The sequence below is a fragment of the Sus scrofa genome, chromosome 9, assembly GCF_000003025.6.
Source record: "Sus scrofa isolate TJ Tabasco breed Duroc chromosome 9, Sscrofa11.1, whole genome shotgun sequence".
Classification (NCBI taxonomy): Eukaryota; Metazoa; Chordata; class Mammalia; order Artiodactyla; family Suidae; genus Sus; species Sus scrofa.
Window position 1 is genome coordinate 23336941 of NC_010451.4, and position 6629 is coordinate 23343569.

Sequence of the window (6629 nt, forward strand, 5' to 3'; positions counted from 1 at the left end):
TGCATCTGAGTATTGCTAATAGGTTGTTAATTGCTCCTGACCACAACCGCCAAGAAAGCTTTTGTTTGCACGTTTGTGAAGGCTGGATTCCTATTGTGATCAGATGGTAACGCTTAGGACAGCAAGTCAGTTATGGGTCCTTAACATTTTGGCCTAAGTATAATCAATCACCCTCCAAGGTATGAGCTCATCACCTGAGATGCCAAAAAGGAAGCTCAACTTTGCCCCAGCTGTCCAATCCTTTTATTTCTTTCCTATTTTGGAAGAGCCTGCCAACAATGGAGGTAGATACCGTTTCATAACAGATAATGAAATGTCATATGAGAAGAACTGGTGTGGTGGTATGAAGAGTACTGACCTTGGATTTGGGCTGACCTGGCACACATCCTAGCACCGCTTATTTCCTATGTGATGCTGCTGTAGCTCATGCTCTTGGTCTGTAAAATGGAAATAATGCCTATTTCCTAACTTTTTTAATGGAAATTAAAGGCAACAACACTGAAAGAAATGTTTACCATATATTAATTTTTGCTTTTAATATAAAATTTGCTTTGATTTGAGATTGTAAGGATTTTCTTTTGTTAAAAATAGTTGCTTCCCCTCCCCCCCAGTTTTATTGAGATGTATTTGACATATAACATTGTATTAGTTTAAGGAGTACAACATAATGATTTAATATACTTTTTTTTTAATGGCCGTGCACCCAGCGTATGGAAGTTCCCAGGCCAGGTACTGAATCTGAGCCACAGCTGCAACCTACACCACAGCTGCAGCAAGGCCGGATCCATTAACTCTGGGCTGGGAATTGTACCAGTGCCTCTATAGCTACCCGAGCCCCTGCAGTCAAATTTCTAACCCACTACTCCACAGAGGGAACTCCCAATATGTGTTTATATTATAAAATAATTACCACTGTTAGTTTAGTTAACATTCATCACTTCACAGTTATAGTTTTTCTCCTTGTGATGAAAAATTTATCTATTGTTAATAGCTAAAATGTTGGAGATGGATGGAATAAAAAGTCTTTAAAAAGATTTTAGTATAATGAAGAAATTGCAGACTTTTTCACTGAACTAAACTGATTAACTCTAGGTTAGGTAGCTCAGATTCTTAGAGTGTATTTACCATTACTTCAAAACCCCCCAAGGGGGATATACACCCTCAAGTTTTGTTGTTTTTGTTTCTTTTTCACTTTCTTCTATATCAATGGCAGGTAGTGAAATTATTTTGGTTACTTCAATGTTAGAATTTGTAGAAAATTTTTTTGGTCTTTTTTTAGGGCCGCACCCACGGCATGTGGACGTTCCCAGGTCGAATCTGAGCTGTAGCGGCTGGCCTACACCACAGCCACAGCAATGCTAAGATTTGAGCCACATCTGCGACCTACACCACAGCTCACGGCAATGCCAGATCCTTAACCCACTAAGCAAGGACAGGGTTCGAACCTGTGTCCTCATGGATTCTAGTCAGATTCGTTTCCACTGAGACACAATGGGAACTCCTAGAATATTTTCATAGTAATGGCTTAATGGAAAAACTATATGAAGTGCTGTATGAGATAGAGTTTCAGAAAGTCTGGAGAGATAATTCCTATAAGTCTCTCCAATTACTCTCTCTCATTTAATAAATTTCAAAATCTTTCTTTGTTCCCTATCATATTACATAATGTCTATTTTCTATAATAACTACTTTAGTGTCTTGTTTTGACTAAAAAAAAAAGACCCATTTTATGCTTGATGTACAGTGTCCCAAAAGTGTTAGCATCTGGAGGTAATATATCCTATCCTCTGAAACCTGTATCATCTTTGGCTCTTCTCTCTCTCTATGTCCTTTATCCAGTCATTAAACTGGGCTATATGGCTCTTTCTACCCCTGTCCTTTACTGTGCAACTGTATGGTTTTGTTTCCTACCCAGTTCAATTTTTTTCAATAGGCATATATTTTTCGGCTGCACCTGTGACATGCAGAAGTTCCTGGGCCAAGGGTCAAACCTGCTTTACAGCTGTAACCAGAGCCACAGCAGGGACAGCACCAACCTTTAACCTGCTGAGCCATCAAGGAACTCTGCAGTAGGTATTTATTGATTGCCCCGATACCATTCATGGTTATAGATTTTGGGACAAGGATGAATAAATACTGCTTGATGCCCTTGAGGAAATTTTAGTATGATGAAGGCGATAAACCAGGAAAGAGCTAATCAAAATTCAGTGTGACTAAATAAGATACAACATCTTTTGTGTTTCTTTTCCTTTGCTGCTGTTACCTAATTCACCTGATCAGTACAAATTTATCAAGTGTTAAATGTATACATTTCTTGAATAGGGACAGTAGTGACAAAAATAAATATAGTCCTTGCTCTCTAGAATTTCCTTGCCTACTGAAGAAAACAGATATAAAAAAATTTCAAATACTTAAACATTTACAAATATTCTTATGTCTTATATAATGGACGAAAACAGAAGATATTAAATAAGTAATTAACATTAGTTATAATCAATTAAATTTGACTAATAGAAAACAAAAGCTCGCAAATAGTTGTTAGCAAATAGTGCTATTTCTTCTGAGCTTTAGCCTGTAAAGTTAACATGTTTGTGCGCAAACACATTATTCTCCCACTGAAAGCATTAATTTTTATTTACTGTTGATTACTCCATGGACATAAAATGTGTAGGTGTTTTCTTATCTAAGTTCTGAGTAAATGTTTTATTTCTTTTTCTTAGCATAAGAATCATTTCATTGGGTCTATATATGCCATCATAAGTTCATTTTCTTTAAAATAATATTATTTCCAAGTGTTCTAGTATTCTAATGTAGTTTATTAACTTTTTAATATAATGTAAGGGAAAAACATTAAGTATATTCAGCTCTTCAGGTCCATGAATGGTGCATGGCATATTTTCAGCGACAGTTTAAAAAATTACATCCATTGTATTTTTATCATTTCCTACTTTTCATTTATCTCTTATATTTCTATGGATGCCAGGCACATTTTTAAAATATTCCATTTCAAAACTTTGTGATCAGCGACTATCTTTTTGCCTTATAATTTATGTCATCAACTTTTATGAGTCTTCTGTTCTTTTAGTGCTTCCTATTTTAGAGTAGCTATGCCATCATGGACAGAGCACGTTGTTTCCAAATCAGCATTGCAGTTTTGAGTCTGTTACTTACCAGCTGTGTGACTTCAGAAAAGTCAATTCTCAGGGCTTCAGTTTCATCATCAATAATGTGGGCATGGTGACACATGCCTTACTAAGTGTGTTTATATTAGAAGATCTGATCACCTGTAAAGCCAAACACACAGTAGGTGGTCAGTTTCCTTTTCGTCATGATTACATTTTCTTTCTTTCTTTTTCTTTTCTTTTCTTTTTTTTTGTCTTTTCTAGGGTGACACCCATGACACCTGGATGTTCTTAGGCCAGGGGTCCAATTGGAGCTGCCGTCGGCAGCCTAAGCCACAGCCACAGCAACGTGGGATCCGAGCCACATCTGCAATCTATACCACAGCTCATGGCAACACCGGATCCCCAACCCACTGAGCAAGGCCAGGGATCAAACCCGCCACCCCATGGTTCCCAGTTGGATTTGTTAACCACTGAGCCACGGCAGGAACTCCTATGATTACATTTTCTATCACATCATAAGATTCTAATAATTGGCACCCACATAAAAGAGGGGAAGATAAGGAGCGGTATTCCTCCGTGTGCTGGAGCGGCGCACAGTTTAATGGATTTTTACTTGATACATACTTTTTGCAAAAATTTATAAGAATTCTGTGGTGGTTATAAAGAAGTAGTCTCAGTAGTATTATTCCTAGATCATACTCACTTCCTAAAGAATGCAGAGAGAAACGCGGATGAACATAACGCTTCCTTTCTGTCTTCCTTCCCTTCCTCCTTTTCTTTCCTCTTTTTCTCTCTCTCTCCTTGCCTTAGTCTGTAAAGAAAGCCATTTTCTTCATAAGCATCCATGAGTTACCAAACCAGTCTTTGAATCATGTTTCTAAGAGAAAGCATTCTTTAGAAAGACAACAAACTATTAGTTTATAAACTTCTAACAACTTATAAACTCATTAATCTTAAGAAGATGAAGTGATGTATAAAGGGAACAACTATCATAATTGTGCTTTTGAGTTAAAAATATATAATATTTTGGAGTTTCCATTGTGGTGCAGCAGAAACGAATCTGACTAGTATCCATGAGGATGTGGGTTCTATCTCTGGCCTCGCCCAGTGGGTTGGTTGGTGATCTAGCATTTCTGTGAGCTGTGGTGTAGGTCACAGACACAGCTCAGATCCTGCATTTCCAGGAGAGAGGACTAAGGTGGTGGAAGAGAAGGGCTGGAGCCCAACTTCTCTCCTAAAAACAACAAAATTCACAACTGAAGGCTCAGAAATCTCTACCCAAATGACTGGAAACCTTAAAAAAGATACCCTACTCCAGAAGACAAAGAGGAGGCCATATCAAGAGGTAGGAGGGGTGATATCGCGATATAAACAACCCTACACCTCCCAGGTGGGAAGCCCCACAGACTGAAAACTAACTGGTTCACAAATACTCACCTACAGGAGTGAGAGTTCTGAGCTCCACATCAAACCCTTACGCGCGGGGTCTGGCACTGGGAGAAAGAGCCCCTGGGGCATCTGGCATTGAAGACCAGGGGGGCTTGTGCGCAGGAGCTCCACGGGACTGGGGGAAACGGAGACGCCCTTCTTAAAAGGCACACACAGACTTTCACGTGCACTGGGTCCCAGGGCAAAGCAGAGTCTCCATAGGAATCTGGATCAAACCTGACAGCAGTTCTTGGAGGACCTCCTGGGAAAACAGGGGTGAACGTGGCTTGCTGTGAGGGAAGGACATTGGAAGCAAAGCTCTCGGAAATATTCAGCAGCTGCCTTTCTCCGGAGGTGGCCATTTCGGGAAAACCTGGCCCCACCTGTCAGGCAGCTCTGAGAAGCCCCAGGACAAACAACAACCCAGGTGGGATCACAGCCCCACTCCTCAGTAAACAGGCTCCCTAAAGACCCCTCAGGCACACAGCTGCCTCTAATCCCATCCAGAGACTAAGCCCCACCCACCAGAGGGATTAGAATCAGCTCCACCTACCAGGGGGCAGGCATCAGCCCCTCCCATCAGGAAGCCTACAACAAGCCCCCCATACCCACTTCAGCCAATGGGGGGGGGCAGACACCAGAAGTAAGACAGGCTACAACTCTATTATCTATAAAAAGGTCACCACACCAAAAACCTATAATAATGAAAAGAGAGAGAACTATAACTCAGATACTCAGATGAGGGAGAAAGGAAACACCCCAGAAAATCAGCTAAGTGATGAGGAGATTCTCAGCCTCCAGGAAAAAGATTTTAGATTGTTGATGCTGAAGATGATGCAAGACATTGGAGATAAACCAGAGGCAAAGATGAATAACTTATAGGAAACACTGAGCAAAGAGATACAAGATATCAAACTTAAGAAGAGATGCAAAATACAATAACTGAAATAAAAAACAGTCCTTCAGATGATACTGTATGTCTTGCTTATGACTGTTTTGGACGTTTTTGGAATCACATGCATCCCCAGTCACCACTCTCCAAACACCAGGCATCTTCAAAAACAAGACGTTGATGGTGTCAATAGGAAGACTAAAGGGTCAGAAATGCTGGAATTTCCACTGTTTTCATGTGGATGATTAAGGATGTAGTATTATTGGTGTAGCAAGAGATAATGACAGGAGACTCAGAATGTTGTTAAATAGTGAACCTCTTAAAAACTTTGGGAAACATTTTCTTTTCTCTAAGTCTCACTTTGAATGAGGAAAGAAAGGGACCAGAAGTTAGCAGAGAGCTCCCTTAAATAAGGCAAGGAAGGGGAGGTGAACGAGTGCTGTGAGATAAGCATTGCAGGCACTTGCAATCTAGTCGGAAATGAATAGATACCCCATATCTAAATAGCACTTTACAACTTACAGACTTTTGTTACATTTGATTTCATAGTCAGAAAAGGCTATATATATAAAACCCCAGGTTTTAGATGAGAAAACAGAGATTTAAGAGAAGCTAAGTGAGGGGAAGTGGCAGAATTGGGACCAGAATTCAGCTTTTCTGATTTTAAAGTCCATTGCATATATTAAAAAAAAAAAAAAAAGAAAAGAAAAAAGACTTTCACGGAAAATTTTATTGACTTATGAGGCTCTCCAGTGTTCTGTGTTAAAAAGGCTCTGAAGCCAGGTTTTGACTCAGTGGAGAAGAGTGCTGTGGTTGATTATCAATGTCTGCCCTGGACAAAAAATAAAGAGTGGCAAAATGTTGCTCATGCCAGCCCTAGTTTCCCGTGTTGAGGTCTCTGGATATCCATGTCTACCCCAACAGTAACACTGATTATATGAGCACTAATCAGTGGAAGGTAAGAATTACTTTCAGCTGCAGGGAATTAGAGGCAATAACTAACTGCAGGAGCCCTATCCTATCCCGACTGGATGGACCTGAAAAAGGCATATTCAGAAGTGACCAGAGAAAGAGTAGGAAAAGGAAGTGGATTAGACCTTTATTAGACAAAGTGTGCTGTCCATATTTAACCGAAATGAAATCTTTTGTCAGATTTACAGCTTAAAACATTTGCATAATTTCAA

At 39.8% G+C, this 6629-nt stretch overlaps 1 long non-coding RNA gene across 1 annotated transcript; it reads right to left on the bottom strand.

Annotated features, from left to right (window-relative positions):
* Positions 248-4031, bottom strand: LOC110255414. Its single transcript, XR_002335572.1, has 3 exons — positions 3829-4031; positions 3172-3284; positions 248-437 (listed from the first exon to the last, which is right to left on the bottom strand). It is a non-coding gene; the product is annotated as an uncharacterized LOC110255414 (long non-coding RNA).